Genomic DNA, 18536 nt, shown 5'->3' with positions numbered 1-18536 from the left:
CTAATAATTTCGTACATCTTGCACCATTTTACACTCTTGAACGATCTTTTATACTATACAAATGAATAAAAATGCATATCAGTACCTCCCATAGACATTAATAAAGTTGTCACACACTGCAATTGTACTTTGTAAACATGGTTGTTGAGTCGTGGTCCATGGCTCGCGCTTCAAACACAATGCACTGGTTACGCAGAAGACAAGCACAGTACTGGAAAGAAAGTACAGGTGTAGTCAACTATGAGCTGTAGGTGAGAATCCGTGCGGCATAGAAAATCTCACAAAGTCGAAATCTGTCACAGAGGTCATCGTATAAATCACGGGGTTTGAGCACTGACCAAAAACAAATAAGCAAATGGTTGTCCACTAGGCATGTTGGCACTTTTATTCTGAGATGAGAGCTGCTGATTTGCGCTATGTGATAATGGCGTTGGGAGGCCTGTTCCTATCTTGTATCGTCGCTCGGTGTACAGGTGGTAATTCACGTCCAAATATAATCCGTCCATCGCAAGAATAAACCTGATGTAAACATTGCACTATGTTTTCTGCCGCGTCCGCTGGAACCACATTGGACATCCGTTTCACGTCGGACTGCAGCCATGTGGTCTCGAGTGCTATCAAGTACAACAATAAGGGTACGTTTAGTGCTGTGCGTTACGCGCAAGTCGACTTAGCGGTAATACGGGGCAAAAGCTTTACCGGTGCATTTAACTTGGACAGCACTGGCCGGTCAGCTGGTACAGCTAGCCAGCAGTGACGTGGCCAGCTGCAGCTCACACGTAAAAAGATACGAGCAGAGGAGCAATACGGCTTCGAAGGTGACTTAAATTTCAAACAGAATGGCATAATATACTGGAGATCTCCCACAATACGCTTCTTTGACGCCCAGACTAAAAACGCAACACTTTATCGTTTTTAGCTAACGTACTATTATAATTAAAAACAAAAATGATGAAAATTCCTGACTTACCCATAGGGTAATTTTTCTGCTTAAGCCATGTGTAACATAAGAGAGTATTGAAGGGTTTCACCGTATAGCTAAGTATTCAAGCCACTGAGGGTCTTACTTTACAGTCAGTCGTTTGGTAATATCTTAGCTCATTCCTTATCGGAATCCGAGAAATACATTTCACTTCTGGAAGTGTCACCTGCCACGTTGATAACGAGCCTACTAACAACAGAATCTACGATGCCAACCAGGCGCAGCATTTTCTCTTTTTTATGAATGTGCATGGGGGCTTAGTTAAATATTAATGAAAAAATGCAAATATTTTTAGTAGCTGTCTGTCCGATTACGCAGTCTCTCGTAAACGGCTGGCCCTGACTAGTATTTGTACGCAATCTGACTGCATGGAACAACAACAAAGAATGAAATGAAAATTTTCGTTAATACAATTAATTAATTAAGTCCCCAGCAACTATAAAACCAACGCAACAACAAGTACAAGTATAACTGTTCTGTATGTGGGAGTGTGACTCAACGTACACATCTGGCACGGTTCTTCTTCAACATGACAAGAATTTTTAAATACCAATTATACTGACGTGATAAAAAAAATTAGAAATACTATAATTGCGCAAGAAAACCAAAATTGCACTCTAATACAGGAACACAAGCCAGATGCTTTGTTGACTGAACCTGTAATGACACATTATTCAGGTCACTGAAGGAATAAAAGAATAAAAGAAAATACCTCCATATATATTGACGAAATGCACTCTGACCATTACAATATCTCCATTAGAACAACATCTGCTATCTCTCCCATCAAACCACTGCATAAAACATGGAACAACACTCTCCACTACCACATCTCACTCTGGTTTCACGACAAGCAGTGTCCACCACAACTTCTCGGTAAGAACTGCTTGTCGCTGCGTCTCAATAATCACTGACAGTGGAGGCGGCGGAACAATACTCTCTGGCGCGATCTCTGGCGCTGTGGCTCAGTGTAGCCACCTTTCAAATGGCCGTTCTATATCCCGCCAGCGTTTGGTAGTGACGTGTCAAAATCCTGCGTGCGTTAGTTCCAGTACGTATGGCAGCTTAATAGTCTTGTTACTTCTGGGGCCAAATGCCACGGCTTGGCTACGGATCAGTTCTGTTTGGTTCATACTGTAATGGTACAGTAGGAAATGTAAAAATGCAGCATTTGCATGATGTGCTCGATGCTGTGAAAATGATTGTTTTTCATGTTTCTACGATACTTATCTACCTCTGTGGTATAAAATGATGGACGTAATCAAAATATAGAGGATCTGGTTTTTCAGTTTTACCTTAAAAATTAAATTGTTATGATTTCTTAATTTAAACAAGTTTTATGAACAGTCTGTCACAACACATCGATAATTAAGAATGGCTAAGGGAGCCTGTGACCTTCGTACGCTGGCTGGGGCGAGGCAGCACACACAGGGTTGAGATAAGTAACATTATTGACTTGGTGCATATGTACCGTGTATTTGTAAAAAATTTTATGGGTTCTTGCCGCTGTAGGTGTTGATTTTAGCCTTTGACTATGCCTATTTAGGCAAGCTGTTTTATATTTGTTCTGAAGGAGGCGTAGTTACCCATGCTGAAACCTAGGTAAACACCAGGCAGTTTGTGCAATCGAGGAGGATTTTTCATAATTATTCCCATAGCATTTCACACACATTTGAACATTTTTTTGCATTATTCATGAGAAATGATGATGAGTTTTATAATTACGAAATGTAGGTATTTTAAATTGAACGAGGGAAAAAATGTTATGAGGGAGATTAGAACCAACGCACGAATGACCGCATTTGGTTAACATTTCATTACCCTAACGACTGCAATACACGTTGAATAAACGTTTAATTATTAACTGCACTATATATATAACGCTGGGAAACTTTCAAAGCCGATAATCTCCGTATATTTATGAAAACCATTAAGAACAGCCTATTTCTCCGCACAGAAAGCAGCCTCAGTCATTTTCATACTGCGCATTTACAGTGCGACAAACAGAGCACATCGCTGCAGAGGCTGTGACTGTACACGGTTTTTGAAATAAAAACTACGTAGCTAAAGCGTGATTAAGAGAGACGTTGATGGCTGTTAATGCGTTTGAGTATCTTAAAGTTTCATTTAATCTAACTTAGTAAGAAGATATCTATTACAGAAGTAGGACCTACTTCCAAGAGCGTAACAACACCAGTGTAAGGGTGCTATCGCTTCTGACCAATCATCGATTTTGTGTTTGTTTACATCGGGTTTATTCTTATGATGAACGGATTATGTAAAACCTATCGCATGTATTGATATCCGAATCAGTTCATACAGGAGTAGTTGTACTGAATTTGAGTGGGCTTGTATACATTTCCCGGAAATCTTCATCCACACAATATTCCAGTTCTTAAGAGTTAACATTGATGACAACCATGGCAAACACGGTTCACGCTAACGAAAATCTCCATCGCGTTATATCGGTGATGCATGAGGAAAATATGAAGTCTTGGGAACAACGGAATCTGTCTTGCTTCGAAAAATACTTGCACTTCTCCCGTCATATGTAGCTGAGAATTATTCTGATGGAATATAGCTTAGGGGTTGCTTCAGAGAGGGGCAGTGTGTTGCTATGTAAAGCATGTAAATGATCTCTTATGTAGCGGTAGCCGATCACATCTACAGCAGCGCGTAGCCATTGAGATCACATGCTGTATGCCGTGACATACCAAATCCTTATTGTTTGTGATCTATGACGCCGAAGCTAAATCTGTGCTCTGTGAGCAACGTTACAATGTGTGGAGCAGGACACTTTGTGTATCACTGTCACTTCCGCAATTTTCTGTTCCAATAGTGAAAGATAGAAGAGTGGCTGTTCGTTAGCTTTCTAGTTCACGATATACACTGAAGCGCCAAAGAAACTGGTGTGGGCACGTGCATTCAAATACAAAGATATGTAAACAGGCATCTACATCTACATATACATACATACTCCGCAATCCACCATACGATGTGTGGTGGAGGGTACCTCGTACCACAACTAGCATCTTCTCTCCATGTTCCACTCCCAAACAGAACAAGGGAAAAATGACTGCCTATATGCCTCTGTACGAGCCCTAACCTCTCTTATCTTATCTTTGTGGTCTTTCCGCGAAATGTAAGTTGGCGGCAGCAAAATTGTACTGCAGTCAGCCTCAAATGCTGTTTCTCTAAATCTCCTCGATAGCGATTCACGAAAAGAACGCCTCCTTTCCTCTAGACTCCCACCCGAGTTCCTGAAGCATTTCCGAAACATTCGCGTGATGATCAAACCTACCAGTAACAAATCTAGCAGCCCGCCTCTGAATTGCGGAGGACATACGGGAAGTGAGAATATGACTTTTTATTAAAACTACGTAAATGTGTGCATGAGAAAGTTACGCGATAGGGGAATTTGTGACGTCTGTCCGAGTGAGCTTGATTTTGTAAGAGGCTACCAGAACGGACGTTGAGTATTAAATTTATTAGTAATTTATTCTTTTGTAGAAAGGTGTGGTGTCACCGCCAGACACCACACTTGCTAGGTGGTAGCCTTCAAACCGGACGCGGTCCGGTAGTATACGTCGGACCCGCGTGTCGCCACTGTCAGTGATTGCAGACCGAGCGCCGCTACACGGCAGGTCTAGAGAGACTTCCTAGCACTCGCCCCAGTTGTACAGCCGACTTTGCTAGCGATGGTTCACTGACTACTTACGTTCTCAATTGCCGAGATGATAGATTAGCATAGCCTTCAGCTACGTCATTTGCTACGACCTAGCAAGGCGCCCTATTCATTTACTATTGATATTGTGAATCATGTACCGTCAAGAGCGACGTTCATCATTAATGGATTAAAGTTAAGTATTCCACCATCTACGACCGCTTTCTAAATTCTAATTTCCTTGTCATGTTCCAGAGCTCACGCCAGCTTGCGTGAGCTGAAACGCGTGCATTTCGGCCTCCTCTAGTAAAACGATGTTGGCTCTTCTGCCAACCACAATAAAAGGAACTTTATTTTGTTAACATTAAATTTTATTTACTTCCGGAATTAAGAGATTTCTAGTCTAAATTATATAGTAATCTGATTGCCTGACATTAGAAATACCGGGAGTATGGAGGTGGCCGAGATGATCTGATTTTCTGCTAAATATACTAGCCAATATGAACTCAGCACTTCCCGTGCGTTTGCGTAGGTCTTCACGCCTCAGCTCTATGAGTTGAGAGAGTCGCTCGGGAGCCGTCTTCTGGTGAACACGTGTGTAAAATCCACGCTACTCAAATCTGTACCAAAATGAAGACATTCGAACGTTTGATAGGTCCTCCTGTCATTGCCGAAAAGCGAGTACAATACTGAGTATTTTTCGAAAGTTTGAACTTTGTGAGTGGTTTAGTTTAGGATATGAAACTTCCTGGCAGATTAAAACTGTGTGCCCGACCAAGACTCGAACTCGTGACCTTTGCCTTTCGCGGGCAAGTGCTCTACCATCTGAGCTACCGAAGCACGACTCACGTCCGGTACTCACAGCTTTACTTCTGCCAGTACCTCGTCTCCTACCTTCCAAACTTTACAAAAGCTCTCCTGCGAAACTTGCAGAACTAGCACTCCTGAAAGCAAGGATATTGCGGAGACATGGCTTATACACAGCCTGGGGGATGTTTCCATTTCATTATTTTAGGATAGTTTTCGCTTATGAATCTTCCACGTCGCGTATAACTTCCGCTGGCCTGTATCGTGCAGATTAGGAGACATTATGGCGAGCACTTCTTTACACGAAGCCTGCTGAACCACTGAATGTGTTAACTCGCTAGTAGTCGTGGGTCAGTGACTGGACTTTAAAAATGTCGGGTCGGATTAAATACCTTCCGGCTGCTTTTGAGTGTGAACTTGTATCTGTGCCAGTCAGTAACACTACATAATTAGTGTCGAGATACTAAATACGGACTTTATAGCCATTTTCATTGTATTAAAGACAGAAAACCAACTTTTTCTTTAAAAGGACTGCCCATGGAATGGAGTTATGTGGCCTTTGGGTGGTAGGTATTTACATGAATTTTCGTCAACGCTAATTTTGTCGCCTACGCCAATATTTACCATCGCAGAATGAAGGGGCAGACGATCTGAAACCTATCCAAGTAAGTGGACTGATTGTTTAAAGGATACTGAAAGACCATCCAGGCTCGCCACGGTAAATTAACATATATGGTGCCTTCCTGTTGCCAGTTTTTCTGTATGTTCCTTTCTTCGCCTATTCCCTGGAGAATTTCCTTACTCCTTACATTATCAGTCCACCGGGTTATCAACACTGTTTTAGTACCACATATCAGACGCTTCGAGTGTGTTATATTCCTCTTTTCCTACGGTCGGTGATACACTAACGTACAATACTGTGGTCCAGACGTATATTCCCAGACGTTTCCCTCAAATGAAGGCCTACGTTTAACACTTCTCTTGGACAGAAATTCTCTCCTTTCCAGTGCTTGCTTATTTTTTACAGCCTCCGTTCTTCAACCATCATAGGTTATTTCATTTCCAAAGCAGCAAAATTCCTTCAATTTGTTTACGTCGTGATCACCAATTTTGACGTTTAAATTTCCCTCTACTCGCATTTCTGCTACTCGTCATTACTCTCGTCTTTCTTCGCTTTACTCTCAATCCATATTGTATACTCATTCCACTCAACAGAGTCTCTAATCTTTTGTCACGTTCACTAAGGATAGAAACGTCATCAAGAGATCTTATTATTGATAGCCATTTACCCCGAAGTTTAATGCCACTCGTGAAACTTTGTGTCGCTTCCGTCATTACTGGTTCGATGCATAGATTCAACATTAGCGGCGAAAGGCTGTATCCCTATTGAAACATCTCCGTAGAAAAATTAAGAATGACAGTGCTGGTAAACCTCTTATGTTATTTGATTTTCAAACAGCTGAGCGAAACTGAACGTACTCAGATATTTCTCTCTTTACTTGTTCTGATCAACAGTAAACTGACACACAATATTTTTGTTTTTTAGCGTACGGCAATCTGACTTTCAATAAACCCTACAAAAGAATGGCCCTGACTAACAATAACATATACCCTTCGTGAGTCACTTACCTCATAAAAATCTTCGTTACTCGAAGTACTGCAATACAGCGAGCGCCAATACTGCCTGCTAAATAATAAATTATAACTACTGAAGGCACTAACTACTGATAGGCATGTAGTTAGCAAATGAAAGATTTTGATGGAGTACAAACAATCAAACAATGTATTCACCTTAATAGTGTTCAAAAGTCATTATATATATATATATATATATATATATATATATATCAGTTCATGACATCCGGTCTTACAAATTTCGTCTTTCTGATGGACACACGTCCAGATCGTCCGCTCTCAAAACTCTGCCATCTCTCTTCCCACATCCACCACTGCTGGCGGCTCACCTCCAACTGCGCAACTCTACGCTCTGTTCCCATCCAACTGCCAAACACTAGAATAGCAAATATTCCAACAATGCAAACCAGCCACAGACTGCACACCGCACAGTCAGTGATTTTCACACAGAGGGCTACGTGGCGTTACCAACACAAAAACCTAAACAGCCTACTTACACTATCATTTACCATTTTTAATCCAAGTACTTCGACCTTGGTCTCTCTCTCTTGTTCTTCCCTCTTGGTTCTTATATGTATGTCCCCTATTATTTGTGTATCTTACTTTTTTTCCCTCAGAGTTTCAAATATATTGCACCATTTGATTGTGATTCACTCAGTTTTATTTACCAATTTTTTGTGTTATATTCTTGTCAGTAGAATGGTTGTATGAGCTGTTACTGTGATTGTGCGCATCTATCTGACTACTGTCTTCGCAAGTGTGTGGATATTTTTCTGGAAGTCTGATGGTTCGTCGCCCGTCTCACAGATCTACTCACCAACATGAACAGTCGTTTGGTTGCCATTGACCTCCAATGATTTTAAAAATTCCTTACGTTTCGCAGGTTGTGATCCCTGTGGAGAATGATACTCAGATGATAAAATAACTATTTAGAGAAGAAAATTATCGATGTTTAGAGATCTGAGCTGCATGTTGTTGAATATCTATTCATGATATTTCCTTACTCGCTCAACGTAGAAAATGTATTTTGCTGTGTATTCCTGTTGCCTCATTTTTTATTTTTATCTGGAAATATGACATTTTTAAGGCGGGTACGTTACGCAATTATTTCCATGAATAAGAAACTTAACAATCGCGAGGTACTGATCAGCTGCTATCCACCGTTTTCTTATTTAGGCTAACGACACGATTTTTTATTCTTTTCGAGCTTTTCTTTCCAGATCCTAACTCTGCGCTTAAGAATACATCTATTTAATAATTACCTGTTGACATCAATGTGTTCCGTTGAATTCAGTGGTGTATTAAGTCCATGATCGGAAGTATTAAACTCCACAACTCACCGAATAATTCATCCATTGCTCCACTGTTTCACGGTTTCCAATCTGCGTCGGCAGAATTTACATTCTGTATTTTTGAACTTATATGGTCTCATGGATCAGTCCAGTAATTTATAATCAGCGATTCGTTTTTATCACCTAAAAAGTTGCAGTATCCCTGATAAGGTTCTTGGTTTTTGATAGCAGTTTCGTTCTGACTCCACCACAATTTCTTCTGGTCGGCATAACTGTCTTCCTCCTCGTTTCCAGACAAATGCTTCCTATCAGGCAGTGTGACGGCCGCACTAACTTCCCACGTGGTGCGCCGAGAGCTGAGCGCGCAACTCATGAATAAAGGCGGTGAGTGCGTTAATATCGACTAATAGAGCGATTCCCTCCATCCACTGTCCCGTACAATGGGAGAACCCTGAAATAAGTTTTCCGTTCACAGCAGACGGAGGCTGAGAAAAGGAAATTGAGCCGCATTCAACAGTCGATATGAGATTTCTCCTGGGATCCAGAGGCGTTACGCGGACAGATTGCCTGCGATGCGAAATAAGACATCTCTTTAGAGGTTCTCGAGTTCAAAGGAAGAACTGATCGCAGAGGACGGCAGCCGTCAGCGTCCTCATTCCAGTGCTGGCCCTGCAAGAAGATATCCGCCAGTGACGAACGCTTCACTTGGGAAGAACCCAAGCAGTCCTTTTCCCTCTTCATATTACGCTCCGATAAATTCTCAAGTATAGTCCTGGAAGACCACAGGACTCCAGAAACGCAGGTATCACTTGAACCTTTATAATAACATCTATAAATTAGCCGTTTTCATTCTGATTAGCAAGAATGAGTTCATCAGCAACCATGATATACAACGGCGTGCACGACAGAGCATGAAGAAATTAATCCACTAAAAAAATTCACCATTTCTTCGATTAATGGAAGGCTTTCATAAAGTGGTGACATGTTCTTAATTCAGTATGACAAAGTACACTTGACTTACTTCACTCTTCTGAATCAAGAACAAGACAGCATAAAAAGATTACCTTCCATCGAACGGAAAAAATGCGTGTGTTTGGAAACAGATAAATTTCTGATAAATATATAGAGTTCACCATAAGTGCTGAAGCTTCGCGTCGCTTCCTTAGGAAGCACTTAACTATCGTTAAAATGTAGACTTGTCATTATTTTCCTACATCATCATCATCATTTGTTTATCTACGCTGCGGCTGGTCAGTTTTCACAGCTCTCCATGCCTCTATGTCTTCAGCTTTGCTCCACATTCTTTTGCATCCTCCTCGTGGTCTACGGACGTCGTCCAGCATCCAGTATTTTGTTCTGCCCTTCTCTCTTACTTGTCTCTCTCTCTCTTGTCTCAATCCAGTTTCGCTTATTCACTGTCATCAACATCCTATCTTCTCCAACCCATCTCAGTACGTTACTTGCGAGCCCGGTGTCAGTCAAATTTTACAATATTTCCATCAACGAAAACTTCCTGGCAGATTAAAACTGTGTGCCGGACCGAGACTCGAACTCGGCACCTTTGCCTCTCGCGGTCAAGTGCTCTACCATCTGAGCTACCCAAGCACGACTTATGAGTCCTCCTCACAGCTCTACTTCCGCCAGTACCTCGTCTCCTACCTTCCAAACCTCACAGAAGCACTTCTGAGTGTACTTGGGTAGTTCAGATGGTAGAGCACTTGCCCACGAAAAGCAACGGTACCGAGCTCGAGTCTCGGTCCGGCACACAATTTTAATCGGCCAGGAAGAATCACATCAACGCACATTCCGCTGCAGAGTGAAAATCTCATTCTGGATATCCATCAACGACTGATGCTTTCCAAGTTTTCGCGATGTAAACAGAAAAATAAATAATTCTGCTTTGTGAAAATGAAAATGCTGCGCTTACGAGTTTTTAGTGTTTCTTTTGTTGAAAGTATGAGGTACGAAGAAGACGGTAGTTTTAATATTTCTAGAAGGCCCCGTGCAAAACATAATGAAAACCATCAGCTGACGCGTAGAACGAACCAGACACACTAAAGTAGAAATGGCACCATTGCATGGCGATCGATGCTCATAAAAGCGTGCAGTAACTTCCTCTCAAATGTCATACTGTCGATACATATCTGCGTGCTGGAGAACTCACGTTACACGACAACCAGCGGAAACTTTGAACTGCAGCAAAATCGTAGAAGCTGACGTTCATAACTACTGAGTTTCCCTATTTCACTTTGCGTGTTTATACTGTATATAACATGCTGAAGATCGTTGGTAGGAATTCGATATTAATTCTAAGATAAAGGGTGGAAGTAGGTCTAAACGCTAATCGGAAAGATACAAATAGTTTTGCATTTGAACTTTCGCAAAGTTTGTCACCTAATGTATGGTGCATATGACGATACGAATGACAGCCTTCGTTTACATACGCGTATAATAACTTTATTACTCCACAAACACATGTTAACTGGTAGAAGGCTAGTGATCGCACCGTGTTGGCAGATGTGATATCGTCAGACAATCTGTACGAGAAGGGCTCGTCAGAACAAAAACGAGGGCTGCGCAGGATTAGCCGAGCGGTCTCAGGCGCTGCAGTCATGGACTGTGCGGCTTGTCCCGGCCGAGGTTCGAGTTCTCCCTCGGACATGGGTGTGTGTGTTTGTCCTTAGGATAATTTAGGGTAAGTAGTGTGTAAGCTTAGGGACTGCTGACCTTAGCAGACAATTTCTTCGAAAATTGTAAAGTATTTACTTTGTCCTTGTTTATAGCAACATGTACAGTGACATCTTTGACAGTAAGTATTCTACACAATACTAACAATTCTCCGCTTATGCCTGAAATACTGTGTACGGTCTCTCAGTTTCCATTAAGTACATACTTCTTAAATTATTCAGTTATTATGTATTTATTGCAGACGCAATTTTTCAATCTTTAGTTTAGCAGCTTAGAATCGTCAGTTGTATGGTATCCAGCACTGTAAACCTCGCATCCGTCTAAAGACAAACGACACACCACCACTTCGAGAGTTACACAGCCCTCTGCAGGCTGCTTTAAAAATAACACACCACGCAACGAAACAAAACGGCGCAGAAAATAATTCTCATTAAATATTATTCCAGCGGCTGGACTGCACACCGGTGTACATTATGCAAGTAGCAGACGGCGCTGTTTTTCCGGCATTCCGCCGCCGCTCCTCCCCTCTCGCACTGCCCACACTTCTCACGCTGCTGCTCGCCAACGTGCCACCCCCTCACCCACGACCACCAACTCTAGACACCACCCGGCAAGCGTGCCCTCCTCTCGAGGGAAACACATGGCACGTCAGCGTTTCCTGGAATGCTCTGGCGTAGCACTCCCTCATTCGCAGGCCACGATAAAAGCCGAAAAACAGATGTGAAAGCGGAACTGGCAACGTATGTCGTTGTAAAAGTAATGTTTTGTGGGCAATCAGTCTCGATGCACTGTATGTTGGTACCCATTTATTGGAAATATCGTTCAGTCTTACCTAATTGTCACCATGCGAAGGTATTTACACGGTCTGGTCAAAAATATCTAGGTGTCCGTGGGTAATGCCGAATTAACCACTAGATATCAGGAGGGGCGGATCAGCGAGTTGAAAGGGAGATGCAGAGTGTTGTCAGTAGAACAATAGTAACAGAAGAAAGGGACGGTCTGTAAATCCGAACAGGAGAACACGGCAAGTGCCATAACCCGATTTCCCAGAAACGTCGCACGCTGGAAGAGGAGACAAAATAAACAACACGTGCTTTGTCTCATCCGAAAACGAAGGCCGAAGTTTTCAAGCTATCTTATGTGCCTTTTGGCAAGTATGCAGTTCAACCCAAACAGTAATACAGTGTATACTTAGAAGGAGAGACAGCATTAGTCGTATTGTTTTGTTTTATTAACCGCAAAATCGCTTTTCGGTCACTTAGTGACCATCCTCAGTGCTGTAATATACAATTTAAATTGGTATACACTGGTGTCAACAAGCTTAGAGCGAGTTTATGTGATCGCTCTAAGCTTGTTGACACCAGTGCCTACCAATTTAAATTGTATATTACAGCACTGAGGATGGTCACTAAGTGACCGAAAAGCGATTTCGCGGTTAGTAAAACAAAAAATACGACCAATATTGTCTCTCCTTCTAAGTATATCCATTATCTGGTCGTGGTGCACAGGACACTCCATGGAGTCACCAATCTATAAGTAATACAGTGACTAGTGTCGGGGCTTCACACGTTTGCGCATCGCCTTCGAAACCCGATTATTACTTTTTTTCATTTATCTGCCTATGACAGAAGAAAACAATTACACGAACATCTTCCACTGTATATTGGAATAACGTTGTCCTAATTGCACATGGTGCCATTGGTTACACGTCTCGGTCACCTCTTGTTCGCACTGACGGCACTTTTAACAGTGGACGTTACATTTCAGATGTGTTGCGACCCGTGGCTCAACCCTTCGTTCGATCCCTGCGAAACCCTACATTTCAGCAGGATAATGCACGACCGCATATTACAGGCCTTGTACGGGCCTTTCTGGATAGAGAAAATGTTCGAATGCTGACCGGGCCAGCACATTCTCCAGATGTCTCACCAATATAAAACGTCTGTTCAGTGGTGGCCGAGCAACGGGCTCGTCACAATACGCCAGACACTACTCTTGATGAACTGTGGTATCGTGTTGAAGCTGCATGGGCAGTTGTACCTGTACACGCCATCCAAGCTCTGTTTGACTAAATGCCCAGGCATATCAAGGCCGTTATTACCGCCAGAGGTGGTTGTTCTGGGTACTGATTTCTCAGGATCTATCTACCCAAATAGCGTGAAAATGTAATCACATGTCAGTTCTAGTATAATATATTTGTCCAATGAATACCCGTTTATCATCTGCATTTCTAGTTGGTGTAGCAATTTTAATATCCAGTAGTGTAGGTTATGACGTGTTCGATCTGCCTGCCAACATCTCCGATGATGCGGCGCAGACGAATAGCGAAATGCAACGTGACCCGCTGAAGTGTCGGCACATCGATGTTGACGTTGATCTTTTGAATGGCTGTTTTCAGTTCAGCAATAGTTTTGTTGTTATTGTTGTATACTTTGTCTTTAATATAGCCCCAGAAAAAAGAGTAGCGTGTGTTCAGATCCGGAGAATATGGCAGCCAATCGAAGCCCGCGGCAGAGGACATTAGGTACCCCAGAGCCAGAATGCAGTCCCCAATGGGCTCCTCCAGGGCATAAAGCACTCTCCTGCTTCGGTGGGGTCGAACTTTGTCTTGCATGAACCACATCTTGTCGAAATCAGGGTCACTTTGGATAATGGGGATGAAACCATTACCCAAAACCTTCGAGTACCGTTCGGTAGTCACCTTGCCATCAAGCAACACCGATTATTCCGTGACTGGACACTGCACACCACACAGTCACCAGTTCTGAGTGAAGAGACTTCTTGATCGCGAAACGCGGATTCTCAGCCTGCCAATGCGCCAGTTTTGCTTATTCACGAACCCATCCAAATGAAAGTGGGCTTCAGTAATATGGTGCGAGCGCATGCGCATACTAATTCCCATCATGCCCCGCGGCCAGCCGTGTAGTTTGAACGTCCTAAGGCAAACTGTTCAGAATCTATGACGGGTTTATTTCATACATTTCAATAACTGTCACTCTATATGTCTGCTGAATGCGTCTGAAAAAATAAATGAACGACAAAATTGTTTTGAAATTGATAACGCTTGAATTCATATGGTTTATCTTGGTTCATAATCAATCAATAATTTAGGAAATGTGAATCGTTATGCGTGGTTTACCGCAAAATTATTGTCAACACGCAAAATCTTCAGCAATGTCAACGGAGTTTATTTCCCGAGTGTGTCTGATATGAAGAATTGTCATTACGGCAAAACTGTCTTCGAGCGATGCTCGTGGTGTTCGAAATTTCTGTTTTTCGAATGTTTCTGCAATCGGTATCACCCAAGGATACGCACCAAATCTTCCTGGAGAAAAAACATAAGAATAAAATACAACAATTAATCTAAGGATTGATATAAGAATAAAATATAAGAAAATGAGAATTTAAAAAGATTGGAACCCCTAAAAATAACATACGCATGTATATAATAAAGGTATGAGGTTGTGGAACTCAGTTGTTTTATAATTAATATAATGCACTTGTATCCCTTAAATTGATAAGAAAGATTCTAAGGACATAGGTGGATAAATGGAAGAAAATTGTAACAAAATAAATAAAAATAATAATCGGGTTCCTATCACGAGTTGCGAAAATGTCAGACTACAATCCTAGACACTGTACCTCAATTTCGGCTGAGATTATCACGCGCTAAAAGGTGTTCGACTGTTGTTTTCCCAGAAACGGTCGTGTATCTACGGATAAACCGAAAGACCTGCTCGCTGATATCGTCTCCTCTTCCACTTTCAGAGACATTGAGTTCATCTTGTGAATGACATACAGCGTGCACTAGTCAGCCGAAGTCCAGCAGCCCCTCTAACACAGCCCAAGTCGTTTGTTGGTGATATAACTGTGAAGTGAACATGTGAAGGAACAATCACAGAAAAACCGAGACTAGACAGACTACACAGATTGACCGACACGGTCCGTCAAACATTGCGTTCGGTCCTTGTGAAGACTGGCATGAAATAAGCGGAAGGAATGACTCGTCAGTTGGAAAGTGCTACCAGTGGCGCAGCTAGCGCAACGACTGATTTACGGTTAAACAGAACTGGATACAATTTTCCAGTAGCGCCTTAGAAGTCTCATACTTCTGTAGTCAGTGTTAGGCGACCCCTCACGTTGTATAAAGAGCGACGTCAGTGGTCAGTGGGTGACTGTAAATGGGTGATTTGGAGCGATAAATCACCTTGTACCCTGTGGAAATCTCATAGAGAGGTTTAGGTTTAGTGAATGCCTGGAGAACATTACCTGCCATCACGATTAAGCCACAGTGAAGTACGGCGGAGGTGGTGTTAGGGCATGGAGGTGTCCTTCATGCTTCATAAAACGCTGAATGCGCCAGGACATGAATGCATTCTACAGCACCGTTAATTATGTACATTAGAGGAAACGTTTGGAGATGATGATTGTGTCAGCATACAGTAAACCTTGTCATAAAGCAGCGTCTGTGAGGCAATGGTTTGTGGGCAAAAACATTCCTGAGTGAGCCGAGGCGGCTGGCGCTAGGGTGTTCGACTTGCATCGCCGATATCGATATTCGGCTGCCCTGCTATCTTTGACTGCTCCCCCGGCGGGTTTTCCGGGTGAACGTGTGACGAGTGAGCCACTGGTAGGCGTTCAACGAGCCAACTTGTGATGAAAACAAGCGTGCGTCCCTAACCGTGGTGCATGGGCCTCGCCGAGCTCGGCGCCCTTGTCTTCTGGCGCGTGCCGGATGTAAGGTGGCGATCATTGGGAGCCTTGACGTGCAAAACTGTGGTGGGTTCGTCGCCTCATGCTCAACTGCTATCCAGCTCGCAATTTGCAATCTCCAAGTTACGATGACTTTTATTCTGTGTTTAACTAAGAAGACTGTTGACACTTATTGTGGTATGGGTAACTGCGGGAGATGATTCTGAACTTAGTTCCACAGTGGCTATTTTAAGGAGGTTGATGTTCCTCATTCCGTTTGATCAGCCATGGAGTTTGTGTTTTAAGTGGTTTTCATGGAAATTTTAATCTGTATTAGGACATATTGTCCGCTTTGGGAATTTCTGCGGTTGTGTACGTGCCCGGCATCCGTAGAGTTAATGATTTAATCATTTGTCACTGCAGCATTTGGTATGTTTATTTAATGTTGGAAGTGCCTTAAGGCAACTGCAAATGATCTCTAAGTTTCTTGCTAATTTACTGGGAGACGACTAATGATGGTGTATTGCTCCTAAAGAATTTGGGAGGTTGCTTATTATATGTTCCAGTGTGGCTGTGATTTGACCTTGTTTTCATTGAAATCTAATTGTGCTACAGGCCATTTGTTAACACTGTTCGTTCCCTGGCATCAGTGCGATTATGGTTTCCTGTCAGGACCGCTAATTGTGCGGCCGGTCGAATTATACACACTACTGGACATTAAAATTGCTACACCGCGAAGATGACGTGTTACAGACGCGAAAGTTAACCGACAGGTAGAAGATGCAAATGATAAGCTTTTCAGAGCATTCACACCAGGTTGGCGCCGGTGGCGACACATACAACGTGCTCACATGAGAATCGTTTCCAACCGATTTCTCATACTCAAACAGCAATTGACCGGCGTTGCCTGGTGAAACGTTGTTGTGATGCCTCGTGTAAGGTGAAGAAATGCGTACCATCACGCTTCCGACTTTGATAAAGGTCGCGATTGCGATTTATACACCTCGTGTAAGGTGAAGAAATGCGTACCATCACGCTTCCGACTTTGATAAAGGTCGCGATTGCGGTTTATAGTATCGCGACATTGCTGCTCGCGTTAGTCGAGATCCAATGACTGTTAGCAGAATAGGGAATCGATGGATTCAGGAGGATGATACGGAACGCCGTGCTGGATCTCCATCGGCCTCGTATCACTAGCAGTCGAAATGACAGGCATCTCATCTGCATGGCTGTAACGGATCGTGCTTCGACGACGTTTGCAGCAGCATGGACTATCAGCTCGGAGACCATGGCTGCGGTTACCCTTGACTCTGCATCACAGACAGGAGCGTCTGCGATAGTGTACTCAGCGACGAACCTGGGTGCACGAATGGCAAAACGTCACTTTTCGGATGAATATAGGATCTGTTTACAGCATCATGACGGTTACATCAGTGTTTGGCGACATCGCGGTGAACGAACATTGGAAGCGTGTATTCTTCATGCCGTACTGGCGTAGCCGGCCAGAGTGCAGGTGCAAATCCTGCCTCGGGCAAAGATGTGTGTGATGTCCTTAGGTTAGTTAGGTTTAAGTAGTTCTAAGTTATAGAGGACTGATGACCTCAGAAGGTAAGTCCCATAGTGCTCAGAGCCATTTTTGAACCATACTGGCGTATCACCCGGCGTGATGCGATGGGGTGCTATTGGTTACACGTCTTGGTCACCTCTTGTTCGCATTTACGGCACTTTTAACAATGGACATTACATTTCAGATGTGTTACGACCCGTTGCTCTACCCTTCATTAGATCTCTGCGAAACCCTGCACTTCAGCAGGATAATGCACGACCGCATGTTGCAGGTCCTGTACGAGCCTTTCTGGATACAGAAAATGTTCGACTGCTGCCCTGTCCAGCACATTCACCAGATCTCTCACCAACTGGAAATGTCTGGTCAATGGTGGCCGAGCGACTGGCTTGTTACAGTACGCCAGTCACTCTTCTTGATGAACTGTGGTATCGTGTTGAAGCTGCATGTGAAGCTGTACCTGTACACGCCAACCAAGCTCTGTTTGACTCAATGCCCAGGCGTATCAAGGCCGTTATTACAGCCAGAGGTGGTTGTTCTGGGTACTGATTTCTCAGGATCTATGCGCCCAAATTGCGTGAAAATGCAATCACATGTCAGTTGTATTATAATATATTTGTCCAATGAATACCCGTTTATCATCTGCATTTCTTCTTGGTGCAGTAATTTTAATGGCCAGTGGTGTATAAACACATACCGCCTGCTATGTGACCCTGTGCTCAAGCCGTGGGGAGTGAACGCTCGTATTGCCTGCCGGCCGTAGCGTAATTGCTTCCAAATACTACTATGGGCCTTAACGCTGTTCTCTAAAGTTAAGTGCAATTTGGGAATCATTCTGAGTCATTATGTCCATTTATTAAGTGAGACCACCTCGATAATGTTGGCGTTCCTGTAAGTAATTTTATTGGTTGAGTTATTACTAGCTCTTCTTATTTAACACTTATGTTAATCATTTGTGTACCTTTAATGAATGTGCAATTTGTTATTATTCCTGTGTGCAAGTTTTGCGAGTTAGGTTGGCCCACTTGGTATTTCTAGTATAAGTATGTGTCACTGTGGACGTTTATGTGGAACTTTAGGTGTTTTTATTAAGCTTTAAGATCCCTTTGTTCTATATGAGGTTGTGGTATTGAGTGCCTGTGTAACTTTGTTTGGAAGTGTATAGTTTTATTAGTCTCTTGGGACATGGTTAAACAAGAACGATTGTTTTTG

Source organism: Schistocerca cancellata, chromosome 7, assembly GCF_023864275.1.
Source record: "Schistocerca cancellata isolate TAMUIC-IGC-003103 chromosome 7, iqSchCanc2.1, whole genome shotgun sequence".
Classification (NCBI taxonomy): Eukaryota; Metazoa; Arthropoda; class Insecta; order Orthoptera; family Acrididae; genus Schistocerca; species Schistocerca cancellata.
This window is presented reverse-complemented; position numbering follows the sequence as displayed.